Source organism: Prionailurus bengalensis, chromosome B1 (assembly GCF_016509475.1).
Source record: "Prionailurus bengalensis isolate Pbe53 chromosome B1, Fcat_Pben_1.1_paternal_pri, whole genome shotgun sequence".
Taxonomy (NCBI): Eukaryota; Metazoa; Chordata; class Mammalia; order Carnivora; family Felidae; genus Prionailurus; species Prionailurus bengalensis.
In genome coordinates this window covers 172,161,223-172,181,670 of record NC_057344.1, presented here as the reverse complement: position 1 = coordinate 172,181,670, position 20,448 = coordinate 172,161,223, and the positions used below count along the sequence as shown (strand labels likewise).

The following is a 20,448-nucleotide window of genomic DNA, read 5'->3' as shown; positions in this document are numbered from 1 at the left end:
TTCAGAACCAAAAAACACTTTTGCTCAACTGAAATCTTACATGTACATCCAACATGCGAATCAGAGTCAATATGGAGCTCTGCCTCAACCATTTCATTTCAAAAAGGTCACGTGCAGGCTATGAGTGGTTTTTTTTTGGGGGGGGGGCGGTGGTAGGGGGATGCAAATCACACCAGACCTCTTGCAAACAGCATTTTCATGTAACCTGCCAAACAGATGCATGCTTTGACGTGACAGAATCAGGCCAAATCAGCCCCGACTGTCAGCTGCTCTCTCTGCAGCTGCTTTCCATCATAATTATTTCAACTGTCATAATTTATTCATCCCCAGACAAGCTTACGTGTTCCAGGGTAACTAGGCCGGGCATCCAGGTCAGAAGGGCTGGCAGCCCCAGTCATTTCTGCCCCTCCACAAGCCTAAAATTCTGACTGTAGAGGGAATATTTTCCACATCAGTTATTTTTTTGCAAAACCAAACCAAAGTTGATTTCAAAACCAAAGTTAACTGACAAAGACACCATAAGCTTTCAAGTTCATAAATTTGAAGGGGCGGGGGGAGGTGCAAAATAATCCCATCAGAAACCAAATACTTCATTTCTATATTTTACAGGTAACAAGGAGATGGCTTTTCTAGCCTCACAGAATGCTCAGTTATTTTCCCACAAAATTACTCCTTCTGATTCAAGATACATATGGAACAACTTTTGTTTGGGACAAAATATCCAGGTGTCTGGACTCTGAAGAACGTCCCATGTGAAATAAAGAACTTCAAATGCAATTATCAATGGTTTCTTACAAAACTGGAGCAAAGGTAGAGTTAATTCCGTATGAATTAAAGCTTAAACCTGTCTTTTTTTCTTACTTTGATCCTTTCTTTCTTTTCTTTCTTTCTTTCTTTCTTTCTTTCTTTCTTTCTTTCTTTCTTTCTTTCTTTCGAGAGTGCGCGCGCACGTCGTGCATGTGAGGGACAGGGAGAGAAGGGCAGAGAGAGGGAATCAAACTCAAACCTTCAATCACAGCCAAAAAGCCTCATAAAATCGTGTCCCCACAAACCTCTTCCACCCCAGCACATACCACTGGCCTCCTTGCTTCTGGCTCCAACCATGCTGGCCTCCTCTCTGATTCTGGAACGTGCTGAGCACTTCTCTTCCTCCAAGCTTCCTACTTCCTCCCCACATGCCTGGCTTCTACTCAGCCTTCACATTCAGCTCAAATATCACCTCCTAGGATGGACTGCTTCTTGGTGGTTCTTTTCCCCACTGAACTACTCAGCTGCATTCTCTGTGCCCCTGACCATCTTCCTGGCACTTATAACCTATATTATCTTGCTTCCTAAATTGTTCTTCTGGCTTATCCTCCTGCTTCTTTGGATCTTGTCTGTCTCATTCCATCATGTACCTCACAAGATGCCTGCCACACAGAGGTTCTATATCTGCTGAACAGCAAGTCAATGTATAGATAATAAATATCAAGTACATGTGATGGCCAAAGTTAAACCCTCAAAATAGAAAATGAAGTCTTTTCATCTATACTAATTCATCTGCCCATTCAACATTTCAATTACTTGTGAAGAACATCCTATGCCAGGACCAGAGGAAACCAAAGGTCTAAGAATTTCTCAAAAATATTATATTCTGTGTTTAAAATAGGTGCTTAGAAAAGAACGAGTTACACTACTATTTAATGTATTTTCATGTAACCCGAGGGATTTGTGGAAAACTCTGGAAACCCAGATGAGTAAGAAGTTACAGGTCATCAATATACTCCAACAAAACAAAACAAAACAAAACAAAACAAAACAAAACAAAACAAAACAAAACAAAAACCATGAAAAGTATAGAGAGAGTAAGTAGGGGTTTTCAAACCGTGTTCTAGGTCCTTAAATCTAGGAGTCATCTCTTCACACTTGGGAGACTGTGGACAGATGGAAAGCTTTGCTCAGTCAGTGGTATAGAATGAAGTTCATTTCCCTGAGGGGGTTGTTAAAGATGAAAGCTGTTGAGGTGAGACCAGGAGATTGCATGACTGATAGACAGTTTTTGAAACACACTGGAAGGACCACATCCAAATTAACAACACCCCTGTTCAAACTCTTTCAGAACTCAGCTTCTGGCCCTCCTTGCAGTCCCAGAAGACTGACTCCAGTGCACGATGACCCACGGTCTGATTAATACCTACACCCTTGGCATGGAGGTGACCTTGGCCCTACTTGTGAACACCTACAGCCCTGGGCTCAGCTAGCCTCCAAGGCAGCAGCCAGCAGCAACATCCTCTTGACTCACCTCAGGGTCATCCATACTACTTCTTAGGTGTGCTCCAGTTCAAAGGATCTAAAACGGATCCTGTGACAATATTATGTGAGCTCTAAGAAAGTAAGGAGGTACTTGGGCAGTTCCCATTTTAATCACTAGGGCCGAGGCCCAGCATATACCAGGTGTTCAGTCAATACTTATTAAATAAATAATCCCCATTGCTCAAAAGCTAGGACCCACTAGAATGATAGAGGAACTCAATGCAGCAGGTGTCAGAGAGGTAGGGTTCCTGACCCACCCAACACATAGCCTGTGCCTTCATGCTGAGCCTCACTTACTGCTGAGCCAAGAACGATGATACCTTCTTCGACAATAAGGGCTGATGCTTTGTGGAAAGTCTTCTCCCATCAGGCTTCTTATTTACACTTCATTTTGGACAACACAGCCACCAACAACTTTTACAAAATTATGGACAAGGGGCACCTGCGTGGCTCAGTTAAGCATCTGACTCTTGATTTCAGCTCAGGTCATGATCTCACGGTTTGTGAGACTGAGCCCCACATCGGGCTCTGCACTGACAGTGTGGAGCCTGCTTGGGATTCTCTCTCTCCCTCTCTCTCTGCCGTCCCCTGTTCACTATCTCTCAAAAATAAATAAAGAAACATTAAAAAAAAAACAACCAAATTACGGACAAAATTTTCAAATAGGGATTTAAAGCTGCTTTCTTCATAATATGGTATGCTTCTAAGTCCCTGGGAAAGGCGTCAGGACACCAAATAACTCCTATCACAAAGCAGAGGCAGTGGCAAAGATCTGAACTTTAGGGAGAAAACTTGCAAACTGCTTTTGTGTCAGAGTGAGAATGGAGAAGAAACTGCCCAATGGTCTAAGGAACCCAAAAAACACAATACAAGGAAAGCGGGCATAACCCACCACTCAGGATTCAAGTCAAGCCAGGCTGCAGCTGCAGTTATAAAAAGAAAAAAAAAAAAAAAAAAAAAAGACTAATGGGATCGTCTGCTCCTCCGCCTTCTCCCACCCAAGGCAGTAATGAAGATTCACAACCACACATTAATTAGGGAATCAATAGATGTGCCTGGTTACAATACTGGTACAGGGAAACAGATAATGGAGAGAGAGAGAAGGCACAGATTCCCTGAGAATGCGATCAAATCTGTATGCACTATTTACATCATGTTTTTCTTTATATGAAAAACAAAAAACAAAAAACTCCTTTTTCAATGCCAAGAGCAAGGAGGTGATTTTCTACATTTTGGGAATTTGAAACATTTTGTCACATGAAAGTCACACAGATATTCTAAACCATATAACTAAAATTGTTTGTAAATGCAGTCTTTTTACACCAAAGAATATTGCTTTTAATCCCAAAATTGGATTATCAAGATTCTCCTAATAGACAAGAAGACATACATGTGGATTCACCAGAGGGCATGTGAAATGAATACACTCATTTACTCAATCCTAACACTGGCCACAAGAGAAATGCCCAGAGCAGAGCCTCCAAACGGCTACTGCTGCGCTCGTCAATTGGGATCAAAGCTTCCCGCATCCCACCCCACGCCTCCAATTCACACATTCTTCACCCTTCTCTCCAGCGAGGCAGAAAGGCTCCCCCTTAGCCCTCCAGCTGCCCACGACCAGGCACTTCGCTAAGCGCCGACTCTGGCGAAGGGAGGGTGCAGCCTTTGTCCCGCGAGTCCCCTGGGCCCGCCTCGCTGTCCCCGCGAGCCAGCTCGGGATCGGACCCCGCTCGTTACCTCTGCACGCACCTGCAGACAAAGGCCCGCCGCCCCTTCCCCACGTTTCTCACCTTGGCCTCCCGCGCGGCCCCGGCGCTGGGACGAGGACAGCGGTGACCACAACAGCCAGCCGGCCGTGGCCGCTCGAACCAGCAGCGGCGCGCTCCTTCCGTCTTAAGTTGAAGCCAGTGCCTTCCGCGCCTCCCAGCGTCCGCGCCTCCCAGCGCCGGGCCTGCCCGCGCTCTCCGCCCGCCGCCGCCCGCCGCGGCCGCCCATTGGCTGCTGGGGAGGAGCCGCCCCTCCCCCCCACCCCCCGCCAGGTGTGCCCAGCAGGTGTCCCCCGTAGGGGCTTCCAGCTGCCGGACACCAGGCCCGAGGCAAGCAAGCTGGGGGGGGGGGGGGGGGGCGTGAGGATAGGTAAATATCTTCATCCCCAACGAGCCCACGCGTTCTAGGACGAACATTTCCCATTTTGGACACTCGGGACTTGGGAAGTTCATTCTGATCTCGCTGAACCGCTTTACAAAGTTGACGTCCTGGGCTTGGCTTTCTGGTTCCTAACAGACCCTGCCGCGAACCCTGCCGCGGGGAGTCGGGGCGTAGGGGAGCAGGAGGCAGGAGTAGGAGGGGAGGGAGCACCGCAAGCCACAGCCAGAAAGCCTTTTCAATGTCAAGACAAAGCAGGTCCAAACTGTAGCTTGATAAATGAGTGCTGAACTGAGCTTAAAGGTATTTTTCAGAGTCCCTGCCAATTTACAGGAAACACTTAACAGCAAGTCATTCACCCCTACACACCTCTCCAATCCCGGCCTCTCTTATGGCACTTTTTGTTTACTGCTCCAAGATGACACTGGCATCCCAACGCTATCATCTCTAGTTGAGAATCCGCTCCCCCATACACAGAAGCAGGAAAGTGTCCAGTTGGCTAAGTGACAGCATTTTAAATGAATGCTGGCCAGTCATTGACTAAAACAGAGTTTGAAAGGGAAATCCAAGATCTCTTACTGTCTATATTCCGTGTGTACTCAAAGTACTTCTAATTGATTCTGGGCAAGATGTTTGGACAATTTAACCAAATGAAATAGGCAGGGGACATCAGCCGTGTTTTCTGTTATATTCAAAGTACCATACACTTTTTTTTTTTTTAAACAGGGAAAGGAATATAATCCACAAAACACACACAAGAAAATCAAGGGAGTGTGTAACTAGGAGTCTTGTCTGGGTTTAGTAAAACACACCACAGGTATACTGGTAATTCTTTTAGTGTTCGTGTTTTAAAAGCAGATTAAACATCTACTCATTTGTTCAACATTTATTAAGCTCTTCCTAAATGCTGGGCTCTGTGCTGACAATTCTATTGTAGGCTTTTCTGGTTATCAGTTGTTTTTCAAGGAGGACATGTTTTAACACATGGCATATCTGAATCTATGACCAATAATTCCTCAGCTATTTAGAAATGCTGTTTACCATGAGCTGCTCTGGCAACCACAACTGTGTGGAACACAGCCTCCACTGGAAGTGGGGGTGAGTCTTGGGCTTGGGGTTCAGCAGTCAGAACAGGCATCACCAAATCTGGAGATACGAGCTGATTTCACAGAATCCCACCTGTCACCCCTTCGAGGCTGCCCTTCTTTCCTTACCCATAATTCTAGGGAGTTTGGTTACTTGCCTATAGGAGGGTGGAAACAACAAATGAGAAGCAAAAGAGCTGCCAGATGCCCGAAGGTAACAACACAGTATGACAGCTGAGCGTCCCCTGGCAGAGAAGTCGTGCTTGACAAGTCCTGCCAACTCTACTGGCCACTGTCCTCTCAAACTCATTACCCTCCCTCCAACCCCATTGCCTCCACCCTATTTCCAGCCACCACCATCTCTCATCTAGATGGTTAGAACAGTCTTCCAACGGTCTCCCTGGTTCCACTCTCACCCCCGACGGGCTACTCTCACAGCTGCCACACGTGTGTCCCTTTAACCAAACAAACAAATCACAAACCTGAGCATCCATGCTCAGACTGTACAACCCTCCAATGGCTTCCCGTTGACTGGAGAGATATAGTCCATAATCATTTCAAGGGTCACTGAGGCCTCCTGCGATCTGGTCCTTATTCTCTCTACAACCGATGCTGCAATCACATTCCCTCCTTCTTCTCTCTGCTCCAGCCTCATGCTCCAGTTTCTGGAACATTCCCAGCTACTTCCCACCTCAGAGGCTTTGCACCGTCTGTTCCCTCCTCTGGAATGCTCTTCACTGCACCGCTCATCTGGCTAATCCCTTTCGTCCTTCATATCTCAGTCCACTTCCTTGGGAAAATCTTCCTAACTGGCAGTTCATACCCCTACCCTCTCCATTCCCCAGCGTCCCAGATATTTTCTTCACAGTCCTCTTCTCCCTCACTTTATGGTGAGTCTTATACACTTACTATAGTGTCTGGTTTTGTTTCTGTGTAGTAAAGAATTCAACCTTGACCCAACAGAGGTCTGGCCTTGTCCCTCAGCTTCTGGAGGTAAGCTCTTAGACCATGGCGTGTCATGCCTATTACTAGTGTTTCTGTCTGCCTGCAGGTCTTGGGTCACACTAGGTAGTCTAACAATGTGGTTTGGGGCAGGGGCTTTGGGTTATTCGGCATCAATTCCACTTCTGGAGGGGCTAGAGTCTGAGGTCAACCACATGGGTCATCAACCATGCCTATGTGATGGAGCCTCAATAAAAATTCTGGACACCAAGGCTCAGATGAACTTCCCTGGTCAGCAATACTTTGTGCATACTATCACACACTGATGCTGGAAAAGCTATACTGTCCATGACCCCACAGAGAGAGGACAACCGAGGCTCTCTGGAAATTTCCTGAACTCCGCCCTATGCAACCCTTTCTTTGGCTGATTTAAAAAAAAAATTTTTTTTTTTAATGTTTATTTTTGAGAGAGAGAGAGAGAGAGAGAGAGGGAGACAGAGCACAAGCAGGGAAGGGGCAGAGAGAGAGAGGGAAACAGAATCTGAAGCAGCTCCAGCGTTTGAGCTGTCAGCACAGAGCCCGACACGGGGCTCGAACCCACAAACAGTGAGATCGTGACCTGAGCCGAAGTTGGACACTTAACCGACTGAGCCACCCAGGCGCCCCTCTCCTTGGCTGATTTTAATCTGTAGCTTTTAGGTGTAACAAACCACAACTGTGAGTGTAATAGTTTGTAAGTCTTTCTATTTTTTTTTTTTCAACGTTTATTTATTTTTGGGACAGAAAGAGACAGAGCATGAACGGGGGAGGGGCAGAGAGAGAGGGAGACACAGAATCGGAAACAGGCTCCAGGCTCTGAGCCATCAGCCCTGAGCCTGACACGGGGCTCGAACTCCCGGACCGCGAGATCATGACCTGGCTGAAGTCGGACGCTTAACCGACTGCACCACCCAGGCGCCCCTGTAAGTCTTTCTAGTTAGTGAACCTAAGAGTGGTCTTGTGGACTGTTCACCATTGTATTTTCAGCATCAAGCACATTTCCTGATACACAGTTAGTACTTAATACAGTTAATAATGATCAAATTTAATCAATTGATTTTTACCTATAGGTACTTTTTTTTTGTTTTAAAGTTTATTATTTATTTTGAGAGAGAGAGAAGTCAGGGAGGGGGGGCACAGAGATGCAGAGAGAGAATCCCAAGCAGGCTCTGCACTGTCAGTGCAGAGCCTGATGTGGGGCTCCATCTCACAAACCATGCAATCATGACCTGAGCCAAAATCAAGAGTGGGACGCTTAACTGACTGAGCCACTCAGGCGTCCCTTCTAAAATGAGCATGTAATGAACATGTAATGCCTTATAATTTAAAGAATAAATTTTCATTTTGTCAACTCTTACTCCTGAGTCAAGGTCCAGATCAAAAGTCAGGTCTTCCATGAAGCCTTTTCCTACTCCCCAGGGCTCATCATTCTTGCCTTTGTGTTTCTGTGGCCCATTGCTCTGCTTTCCTAGCAGTCAGTGGTACTGAAACATTTGTTTCTGTGACGGACTTGTGTTAGATCGATTCTGAATCCCTAGTGTCGGGCGTGGTGCTTACACAGAGCAGGTACACAAAAGGTATTTACAGAATGAAGGGAATTTTTAAAAAAGGGTTTAGTTTATAAAAAGATAGGTTCAGCCATCTACGAAATTCTGATACGTTTTGCAGTTTATTCCCTGAAAAGTAAGGTAGCTGTTACTGCAGTAACTGAGTGTTATCATGGCATACAACTCCATTATTTGCTTTTTAAAAATAAAAGTGTTCCTCGAAATTATTATCCACTTTAAAAACCTGACATGCTTTAAATAAAAGTATGGAAGCAGATCGCCAAACCTTTAAAAGTCATCTGACTCCCTAATTAGAATGAAATATAACAGTTTATTTACATAATACATTAAAAAAAATAAAAAAAACAACTACTAATCTTTCTCTCCTCCATACTAACCTAATTGAAAATTCAACCAGCACACTAATAATCTATGATGTCCCCAAGTAGCATAGAAAAATCAATTTTATTTCCTTCAGACCTGCATTTAAACTGGATAATAACTGCTATAATGTGCAACGGCCATAATCCAATTTCAATTTGTTTGATTAGATGAGTATAAACATTAAACAAGAAAGTCACAGGATTGTCATAACAATGTTCACACTGTTAACTCATTATAGAACAAAGCACTTTCATTTGCTACTAGAAAATATGCTACTAGAAAATATATAAATATGAATTCAAACAATCCTTGAGTACTGTCCACAAAGATCTTTACATTGTCTCACCCAAGATAAAAGCAGCTTTGAACTTGGAGGCCACTAGCAACTCTCCCTGAATTTAGTATAAGGAAAACTCCAAATGATTCCTTAAATATTTGAAGTCGTATTTAAACATTCCTTGGGTGGTTCAATTGGTTAAGCATCCGACTCTTGATTTCAGCTCAAGCCATGATCTCGAGATGGGCTCTGTGCTGACAGTGCAGAGCCTGCTTAGGACTCTGTCTCCCTCTCTCTCTCTGCCCCTCCCCTGGTCACTCACGCACTCTCTCTCTCTCTCTCTCTCTCTCTCTCTCAAAATTAAATACATAAACATTCCTTTGTTACCACATTGCATAATTACAAAGGATATCAAAGCAGCACCCAGGTCAGTGGTTCTCAAATTATACCGTGCATACTAATCATTAAAATGAAGATGTCAGGGCTCACCCCAAGAGTATGATTCAGTAGGTCTGGGGTGACCCATGCTCTTCTCATATATGTACCTGAAGGACTCAGAGGCAGGTGGCCAGTGGACTACATGCACTGAGAAATTGTTTCCAGAGAAGGGGACTGGAATTGTGTGGAGGAAGAAAGTCAAACAACACAGATAAAAACAATGGACAATGTGATGTTGTGGCTTTTTCTGTGTCCCCCAACTAGACTCTGAGCTCCTGGAAACTCAACCACGCCTTATTTGGTTTTGGTATCTTTGGTGCCCATCTCAGCAGAGAACACTTACTAAATTAATTTCACTGTAGTAAAGTGGCATGCACCCACACTCACACTTGCACGGACATCAGGAAAATGCACCAACAGTACACTTCCGGGGGTCACACACAATCCCAAGAAGGTTATCAATCAAGCAGGTGGGATGTTTGTGCAGGACCTCGACCTCGATCAGTGCCTTTCAGGCTTCCATGTGCAAATGCATCCTCTGGGGATTTGTTAAAATGCCAACACTGATTCAGTAGGTTTGGGGTGGGACCTGGATTTCTTAAAAGCTCCCAGGTGAGGGGCACCTGGGTGGCTCAGTCGGCTAAGTGTCTGACTTTGGCTCAGGTCATGATCTCACTGTTCATGGGTTCGAGCCCCACATCTGGCTCTGTGCTGACAGCTCAGAGCCTAGAGCCCATTTTGGATTCTGTGTCTCCCTCTTTCTCTGCTCCTTCTCCTGCTTGCACTCTGTTTCTCTCTCTTTCAAAAATAAACAAACATTAAAAAATGTCTTTTTAAAAGTTCCCAGGTGATGCTGATGCTCTAGTCCAGAGACTCTATTGTGAGTGGCAAGAAACCAGACGCAAATGAGCCCAACAATGGCCACAAGGATAAATAAACAGCAAAAAGGAATGTAAACTCAGATCCACAATGAACTCAAACAATAAAAGCCAGGGAGTTGTGCACCAAGAGTAATCTTTCCCAACTTATTTTAAAGGACTGTGTACCTGACGGTTGCCCTTAGAGGAATCCATAACGTGAATTTTTAAAAGAAAACCTCCTCCACCCACAAAACACCAGATACAGCAGAAGTTTTCCTTGCACTCACATACAGATGCGACGTTTATTCTAAAAATCCTCCAGGTTTGACCACAGCATCTTGTAATGAAGATTTTGAAAAAAACAAAACAAAACAAAAACCCAATTCTCCTGTCCAATGACCTGAATTCTTCATGCTCTGCCCTATAACATGCAAGGGCTATTTATAAAAGATGTGTACAACAAAAATCTTTGTAAGTGGAAGACATTTCCAAGCCCTAATCAGGGAGCATAGCTCGTTTTCTGAATGCAATATTCAGCAGACAGAACCTCCCACTAGACCAAAGACAGTGGGCATTTCCCTGGCATTCACTGTACTATGGAGAAATTGACTTATCCTTCCTCCCCCCACTTCACCCAATAGTTCTCTTGTTCCCATCTGCTAGGGGGTGGGAGGTGAACATCAATTGTTACCCGTTATGATTCAGAATCCTGTGAGAATCAGCTCAGCACTCAATTCTCAAAGTGCATCTGGCTCCATCATCTCCCTATGCAACCCCTTGGAAGGCAGAACTGCAGGGAGGTACAGGGGCCCTGAATGCATGAGGATGAAGAGGGCCAGGCTGTCTCCAGGTCTACTCAGGAATGAAAATGAGGGTCAAGGGAAATGCCTGCTGTCTGGCAATTTCCACAATTAAAATTAGAGAAAAATCACGTTTGTGTTTCTGTATTAGAAACTCAAGCTCAGGGGCACCTGCGTGGCTCAGATGGTTAAGTCTCCTACTCCTGATTTCGACTCAAGTCATGATCTCACCATCGAGCTCTGACGTGATCGAGTTTCAACGAGAAGGAGCCCCAGATGGGGCTCCGGGCTGACTGTAGCCTGCTTAAGATTCACTCTCTCCCTCTGCCCATTCCCCACTTGCACACATGTACTCTCTCTTTCAAAATAAAAGAGAGAGAAAAAAGAAAAGAAAAGAAAAGAGAAACTAAAGCCTAAACTCATATTAAACCTACGGTTGGGAAAGTGGAGGCAGGGGCAATCAACTCTGGTCTACCACTGGTCTGGTTTCTGTCCCTATAGTTTTGCCTTTGCTCAAATGTCATCCATGGAACCAAACTATATGTAGCTCCGGAATTTTGCTTCTCTTACTTAGCGTAATTGTTGAGCGTGTATCAGCGCTTCGTTCCTTTTTACTGCTGAGAAATTTCATTGCATGGATGTACCATGGTGTGTTTATCCATCTACCAGTGGTGGATATTTACGTTGTTTCCAGCTTGGGGCAATTATAAATAAAACCAATAATAAGAAAATCCACCCCATTTTTTAAAGGCACAAAAACATTTAAACAGATACCTCACCAAAGAAGATACATGGTTTTCGTAAGCACAGGAAAGATGCTCAACGTCCTTATTCATTAGGGAAATGCAGGTTCAGAGCACAACGGGTTACCACGTCACACATTTTAGAGCGCTGACATAACAGCGACAAAACCCCACGGAAACCGGGCAACACAAAGTGCTGCCGAGGACGCTGAGCACACGGGGCTCGTCCACTGTCGCCGGGAAAGCGAAGGGGGAGTTACTTCACAGAGTGCGTTGGCAGTTTCTCCAGAAGCTAAACACCCCATTCCCACACAACCCAGCAGTCCCACTCCTGGGTGTTTACCCGGAAGAAGTGGAAACTTATGTTCACCCAAAAACCTACACGTGAATGCTTACAGAAACGTTATTCATGGCTCACGATTAACTTCCCCTTTTCTAAAGTTTATTTATTTTGAGAGAGAGAGAAAGTAGGGGAGAGGCTGAGAGAGAGGGAGAGAGCCAGAATCCCAAGCAGGCTCTGTGCTGTCAGTGAGGAGCTGGATATGGGGCTTGACCTCAAGAATCGTGAGATCATGACCTGAGCCAAAAACGAGTCAGATGCTTAACCAACTGAGCCACCCAGGCGACCCTTGTCTTCCCTTTTGAGATGAATAGGCAAACTGTCTTTTTGGTGGGTCCCCTGATTAAAACTTACTTCAGTTTTGCAATGTTCACAGACCCAATGATCACAGATCATACCAGTGATCTTTAAAAAGTACTTAGGAGGGGCACCTGGGTGGCTCAGTTGGTTAAGCGTCCGACTTCGGCTCAGGTCACGATCTCGCGGTCCGTGAGTTCGAGCCCCGTGTCGGGCTCTGTGCTGACAGCTCAGAGCCTGGAGCCTGTTTCAGATTCTGTGTCTCCCTCTCTCTGACCCTCCCCCGTTCATGCTCTCTCTCTGTCTCAAAAATAAATAAACGTTTAAAAAATTAAAAAAAAAAAAAAAAGTAGGAGAGGGGCGCCCGTGTGGCTCAGTCGGTTAAGCATGTGACTCGGCTCAGGTCATGATCTCATGGTTCGGGAGTTCCAGTCTTGCATCCCGGTGAGCTCGTGTCATGTTTCCAGTGAGTCTCTCTCTCTCTCCCTCCCTCTCTGCCCCTCGCTCACTTGTACGCTTTCTCTCTCTCTCAAAAAAAAAAAAAAAGGAGATTATTAAATAGAGCCACTTAATTTCTTGGTGGTCACAAAACTCCGTTCTTAGAGTTTGCGGTTGAGGCTGAATCCCATAGGTAAGTTTAATTTTTAATTTTCTTAAGTGTTTATTTATTTTTGAGAGAGAGAGAAAGCACGAAAGTGGGGCAGGGGCAGAGAAAGGGGAACAGAGGATCCAAAGCGGGCTCACTGCTAAGAGCAGTGAGATCGTGAACTACGAGACCATGACCTGAGCTGAAGTTGGACGCTTAACTAACTGTACTTAACCTTGAACCACTCCTTTTCCACACTTTGCCTTCCCTCTTCTATTTATGTGCCCTCATCCCCCAAAGAGATGTCAGCCATGTCAGGAACTATGGAAAGTAAAGCAGATGAAATTTGCCAGCTTTTAGATCCTTTGGTGCTGGAGTTTACATTAAAACATTATTTATAACTGCTAGTATCTGTTCTATCTTCATGTTCAGCAGGAAGTTCCTAATTGTGAAGGACAATGGCATTTCAGAGGAATTTTGATATATTATCCAGCATAGCAATGCTTGTTTTCATAAATAAAGCTTTACTGGAACACAGCCACAGTGATTCATTTCTGTCTTGCCTATGGCTGCTTTTATCTAACGGTGGCAGAGTTGAGTAGTCAAGACAGAGACAGAATGACCCACAAACCCTAAAATATTTACAGTCTTTCCTTTTATAGAAAAATTTGCTGACCCTTGATCTAGCAGAATGGCCTTTTGGTCATTCAATTAATACGAACCATTAGTGTACTATTTGTGTAGACTTGTATAACTACTAATTTGCATAGCATTTTATGTCTTCACATAAGAACAGTTTTGTATCTTCAAACATCATTTCATTATCCCATGAGCTGTAATAAGTTGGCAATTACTACCATTTCCTTTTCACAGGTAAAGAGGTTCAGAGAGTGAGTTTATAAGAGGTGAGACCAGAACTTGAGCGCAACTCATTCTCCAAATCAGCTCTTGTCACAAAATAAATAGATAGATAAATAAATAAATAAAATACGTAGAAAATAAACAAAACACACAGCACACACAGCAAGCTGATCATTTAGTGAGCCAGCTAAGATCAGCTTGGATTTTCATCTGCCTTAATGCCCCACTGAGCTCATTCAATTAAATTCAGTGCCACACAAAGTTCACACGTGAGGCTCATGTCCTGAGATGATGTCTTTCTTTTATCCTAATTTCTGGCACTTACAGACTGCTGAAAGGCTTCTCTTTCTTACAAACTGTATCCCTTTCATACACATGAGTTGACTATACTAGTTAATGATCAGACAGTTGATTCGGGTTTCAGGGAAGCTAGAGATCAGATAATTTCTGGGGCTCTTTATGAAAAGGAATACAAAAGCACCTTCTTTTTGCAAATTTTACAAAAACCAGGTGCACTCACTGCTAAACCTTAAAAGGGGCCCTAATTTCTTTAAATTTCTTTTAACGTTTATTTATTTTTGAGAGAGTGAGACAGAGCACCAGTGGGGGAGGGGCAGAGAGAGAGGGAGACACAGAATCTGAAGCAGGCTCCGGGCTCTGAGCTGTCAGCACAGAGCCCGACGCAGGGCTCAAACCCACAAACAGTGAGATGATGACCTGAGCTGAAGTCGGACACTTAATTGAATGAGCCACTCAGGCAAAGGGGCTCTAAATTTGAAGCTTCATGATCATATTAGTAAATCCTCTGTGAATTATCTTCCCTGTTCAACGAAAGGAAGCTCATATATTCCAGACAGAGCTCTTAGTAAGAAGCGGCCCTTTCTGACTAAACAGACTCATTATTCAATTCTGCCATCCCCACTGATTCCTCATAAAGTTGCAAGACTGAAAGCATTCATGCTTAATCTCAGCAAACTCTACAGTCTTCAGTCTAGAGCAGGGGTGTTCAAAGGGTGGCCCGCAGATAAAATTCGCCTCACTTGGGGATTTGTTAGGAATGCAAGTTCTCAGGCTCTACCCCAGACATCCTGAATCACAACCTGCGAGGACGGGACTCAGCCATCGTGCTTTTTGAACACTGACAGCGGATCCTGATGCGGCTCAAGTTGGAGCATCTCCGGTCCTCTAGATTGTAGATGCCACACTCTCTGCTCATGTAGAAAACATTTTGAGAAAAAGAGGGAGAAAACTACATCACTTAAGCAAGTTTTATAACTTGCCTTTAGGAACACAACAATCCCATGGCCAATTTCAACGGTAAGCAATCCCATTTTTAGAAGTTTCGGAAAACATGACGTGTAAGATGTGTGAGGATTAACCAGAAGGAGAGGAGCAAATGCTTACAGCTCAAAGTCTGCTTGGACGATTTCTGAGTGCACCGATGTCAATTAAATGAATTCATGACTTATTGAGTGAGTGAAAATGTATATTTAAACACTCCTGATACAGTCAGACTGAATCGGTATTCTGAACTCTGAATCATCTTAGAAGTTGAAGGAACTTCTCACAAAGAACCTAAATTACTTACTTCAAATAAAATTCCTTATTTTCAAAGACTGGGGGCTGGACCAAATTGATCCTTTTAACCACCAAAGGACCATTTTATTATTTTTAGCCACCAAGGATGTCTTATTTTAAAATGCATTTCTCATACAAATAATAAACGACTTTGATTTGCACCCACACTGCCTTTCTCTGTCAGTCAAAGGTATACTTAGCCACTACTCACAACTTCTGGTCAGCATGAGCTAACCAGTGTTGCCCTTCTGAGTTGATATATTTTAATTCCCACTAGAAGCAAAGACCTGTAATGTTTTGGTTGGCTTGCGGAGCTTTGTATTATACAAATGCAAAATTTTCCCTTTCGCCTTTCCTCATCTGTAAAAGGTAAATAACACCTGTCTTCTAAGGCCTGTTCTAAGGATTAAAATAAAACAAACAAAACCCCCCAGATATAATGTAATTAGCATTGCATCTGGCACAAATATGGCCACTGCTATTCCCATGATGATCAAGCTGTTTGACATCTTGAAATGAGCTCTACAGTGGATACTTGTTCGCTTATCCGTGTTGGCCCCCCTTTCTGGGTAATACCACACCACCCAAACCCATGTGGAACAGCAGGTTCCTTGTTGACATCTTGCGTGAAATGAACCTGGCCAGTTAATTTAGACTAAGGTGGGTGACTGGTCTAGGCCGGGTGAGAGTCTCTCCCCTCAGGAATTTGGAATTGAGAGACTACATTCTAAGACTGGCTAGAGAAGAAATCGTTATTTTTTACCATATGAAGCAGAGAAAAGTATGAAGCCAAGAAGAGTACATCCTGACATTACTTCAGACTCTGGGTTCCAAAGGACAACCAAAGTGATCTTTGTTTAAGATCACTCGAATTGTTTTCTGTTGCTTGTAATCAATGGTCTTTAACTAACACCCACACCCCCAGTGTGGTAGGACCACATGAGGTGAGGTCAGTCCCGACCTGATAGTTTGTGACTGCAAAGTAGTCAATGGCAGTTAGGATGGCTGTTTCCTCAGCACATGTCCAGGTAGACATATCTTCCAATAGGTGGGAATCCAGAAAGGGACTGAGTCCCTTGGCAAAACACTGAAAACTCAGACGAATTAGAGTTGAACATATCGGCCCATCCAAAGCCTTGGGACGAGAGATTTAATGAAAAAGGTTTTATGCTGGGGTCTGTTACATGCCAACTGTGGGATTCTGGTTGATTCGCTTTACCTCCTGAGTTTCAGTTTCCCATGAGACCACAACAGCAGCACCAACGGCCATCACAATAATAATGGTGGTAGATGGGTGCCTAGTCCTTATCAGTCAGGGCACAACCAGGAAAACAAAACTGCTATAAACAGTGCAAACAGGGAGTTTCACAAAATTGGTGATTTGAGTAATGGAAGAGTTGAAAAGCCAACAGGTGACAGGTGGCTGGAGCCAGGAAGTGACAACAGCCAGGAGGCCCAGAGAGGGGAGAGGAACCCTTGCTGGCTTTTCACTCCTTCAGCGCCTCCCAGTGGCCAAATCCAGGCACAGCCTGGAAATACAGCCTGGTGGGGGGTGGGGCAGGGGGTCAGAGGCCAGCAGGGGAGGGCTAGGATGGAACAGGGGTTCAAACAGACAACTGCACTCACTATGGATGTGCCAGATGCCGTCCTCAGCTCTCAGCGAGAGTAACCCACCCACTCCTGGGAGGTAAGCAATGTTAGTTCCTGATGAGGAAACTGAGGTACAGAGAGGGTGATGTAACTTGCCCAAGAACACATACATAGTAAGTGGCAGGCAGGGCTGCGGTTCAAATCTGGAAAACCCATTTGATTTCTTCCAGAGGTGTGTGGCAAACAAAAACAAAAGGCCCCACTGTCGCAAGTGCTGTGTGTCTGTTGTTAGTGCAAATGCTTTAAACACTTAACATTCAAACACTACATTTAGGCTGTTTACCCACAAACTAAACGTCCTGGGTGTTCTTGCTCGTTCTGAACACTGCATACGGCTCTGTGCCGGGAGCCGCTACAAATTCAGCCCTTCTGATTCACAGTCAGGTCCTCAAAACAAGTTCTCCCTTTGCAGCCATGGTCAGTTTTCCAGGCGAACAATTCTCTCCTTTCTTTTTTCCCTCATTTAGGTATTTATCAGTAAACTACTAAATTTCGGAGATGATGGTAGGTATGGAGAATAGCCACCATTCGAGCCTTTTCCTCCAAGTTTTTACTTTTCCTGTATATAGGTTACTGGTTGTTGTTTTGTTTTTCTTTTTATTTTTTTTTAAATCTGAATATAGTTGACACCCAGTGTTACATTACTTTCAGGTGTACAGGATAGTGATTCAAAAAGTTTACACATTTTGTTATGCTCACCACACGTGCCATCTGTCCCCACAAAGTGCTGGTACAGTACCACTGACTATATTCCCTGTGCCCTACCTTTTATCCCGGTGACTTACTCATTCCCCAATGGAAAGCGGGCCTCTCACACTCTCCTTCAACCCTCCCTGCTTCCTCTGGCAGCCATTAGTTTGTCCTCCATATTTATAGGTTTGATTCTGCTGCAAAGTTAGTTACACGAGGACTCGGGCCAATCTGTGCCCGCCTGCCCCACGTCCATGGCAGGTGTTGACCAGCGGATGACAGACTCCTCAGCAAGCCGGTTTTGGTCTCCCGGCCCTTCTCACACTAGCAGTTCAGGCCTCTAATGTCATTAGGTCAAAGATGGCGTGGGGTGCCTGGGTGGCTCAGTCGGTTAAGCGTCTGACTCTTGGTTTTGGCTCAGGTTACCATCTCGCGGTTCATTGAGTTTGAGCTCCATATCAGGCTCTGCACTGACAGTGCAAAGCATGCTTGGGATTCTCTCTCCCTCACTCTCTCAGAAATAAATAAACTTAAAAAAAAAAAAAAGATGGTGAGTAACCTCTATTTACTATTCTGGTAATAGGATAAACATTTCCTAAAAATAAGGCAAATGTCTGAAGGGACTGCTTTATAAACAAAATAGGGCAGAATTTTAGATTGTAGACAAGGAACGTATATGAAACCACAAAGGCTTTTGAGGGAAAAAAAATGGCTTTGATATTTCTTGGCTTACACCACCGTATTAGTTTCCTTGCCAGTTATACAACTGCTTATTTTTCTTCATAGGCTTAATGCTGTGGAGGCTTATTGCCTGTGGTATTTATCACTAAATACTTAGTAAATGCTAAAACTTACTGGAACTCACGTGCATTGGCACATCGGCTTCCGGATACTACTTTAGAAACGGAAGAATATGAGGTCACTCCACTATGCACCTGTGTGTCTCTTAAAACGAACAAAGTACAAATGAATATGCACCACACCACCTTCAAGCTTAAATGGCAGGGAGAGAAAACATTCTAGTGTCTAAAAACGTAGACACCAAAGCATGTTATACATCATTTCGGAGGAAGACATAGTTCTCTGGCAATAAACTGCTCACCCATGAAATGAAATAACCCTTCTAGGAAAGGATGATTAATTATTTAATAAACATCGTGTATTTTTAACTTCACTGTGAAAAATAAATGGGAGGAAGTGCTCTACGAATCTCAACGGGCAGCACTCTCGGCCTCCAGCCCACTTCGCCCCACATTGTAGGTGCACAGGAGGCGGGGCTCGAGTGAGGGACAGCGGGGGTGGGGGTGGCGGTTCTCTGCCAGGTGCCCATGGCAGGCCTGCTCTCCTGTACTATCTCACCCGAGCTGCATGTAGGTTCTAAAGCCCCCATCTCTACACAGGAGGACACCAAGGCTCAGAGTGAGTAACTTGCCCAGAGTCACAAAGCCAAGAAGAGGCAGATCCAGGATCTGTTGGGGTGTGCTGAACTCAAAAGGTCTTTCCAAGATATCATCATCTGGACCACCCAGAGGAGGGGAGAGCTGAGGAAGGAGAATGGAGGAGCAGAGCAGGGGAGAAGAGAGCTCCGGTAGCAGAGTCTCAACTGTGGTAGGTTGAGAAATGATCCCCAGAGTATCAGGTCCTAATCCCTGGAACCTGTAAATACTACCTTACAGGGGAAAAAAGGTCTTTGCAGATATGATTAAGTTGAAGATTCTGAGATGGGGATATTATCCTAGATTATCTGGGTGGGCTCTAAGTCCAACAGTAAATGTCCCCATGAGGGAGAGGCAGAGAGATCACACACACAGAAGAGGACGTTATGTGAAGAGGACACAGGGACTAGGGGAATGGCCACAGCCAAAGAACGGCCAGGAGCAACCAGAAACTGGAAGATGCTAGGAGCGGATTCTTCCCAGGGTCTCCGGAGGGAGTACAGTCTTGCTAACACCTTGATTTTGCCCACTGAAACGAATGTTAGACTTGCGGCCTCCAGGCTGTGAGAGAATTCATTTCTGTTGCAAGCCAGCAAGTTTGTGGCAATATGTCATGACAGCCACAGGAAACGAATACACTGCCCCGCTGGGTACAAGCTGAGAGTTGCCGCTGTGCGTGCCTCAGCCTGGCTGGCATCCAAATACCAAGAGATATACCCCATCCTGGTCAGGGGCTTTCAACTCTTTTTCTAAAGCTTCCTTCCCCCGTCCCGTGTGATGCTCAACACGAGAAACAGCTGGTATGTCTGCATTAATGGCTAAAAGGAGTAGGAAAAAGCACTGGTCCAGAGTTGAGGATTCACGGTTTCAGACACAGCTCAATTGCTTTTTTGGGGGTGCAACACTAAGCAAGTCATGTGAAAGTTCTACGTCTCATTTTCCTGATCTGTAAAAGCCATCGTGATATGTCCTTCAGTCTCTGAAAAGATTCAAGGAGATAGTGTACACAGACCCTCAGTAAACTATAAAGCGTTGTATTAAAACATGGAAAGAGTCCTGATTACTCCCCCTTCATTCTCTTCTTCATACAATCAAAAGCATTCTTAAGCATCTCGTATAAGGAGAGTATCATGTTGAGTCACATACAAGGAAGTGTAAGGCACCAGAGCTGGCCGGATTTATCATCTTCCTGGGGAGACATACACACCCACAACATTAAGTAACAGCACAAGGTTGAAAAGATTCGGTGCCAGTAATATCTACGTGACTACAGAGATAAAAGAGATTATGGAGCACTGTAGTGGTGTGAATATCTGGTCCCCTTCTTAGGGCAGGAGTATATTTCCCCACCCCCTGAAGTCAGGCTCGGTCACGTAACTTGCTTTGGTCAATGAAATGTGAGCAAAATGTTGTTTGCAGGCAGACCTTTTAAGAGTCAGTGCATCTTTTTTTCTTGAG

The 20,448-nt window shown here is 44.6% G+C and overlaps 1 protein-coding gene across 18 annotated transcripts in view; it reads right to left on the bottom strand.

The window, feature by feature from the left end:
- APBB2 (amyloid beta precursor protein binding family B member 2) overlaps positions 1-20,448 on the bottom strand; it is a 381,239-nt gene that overhangs the window by 32,111 nt on the left and 328,680 nt on the right. Inside the window, exon 1 of one of the 18 annotated variants that reach the window (XM_043572797.1) lies at positions 4,083-4,197. The exons of the other annotated variants lie outside the window; for them this stretch is intronic. The gene's annotated coding sequence lies outside the window, so the exon portion shown is untranslated. Of the gene's footprint in view, positions 1-4,082; positions 4,198-20,448 lie in introns of those variants that run through there. 18 annotated transcript variants of the gene reach the window in all.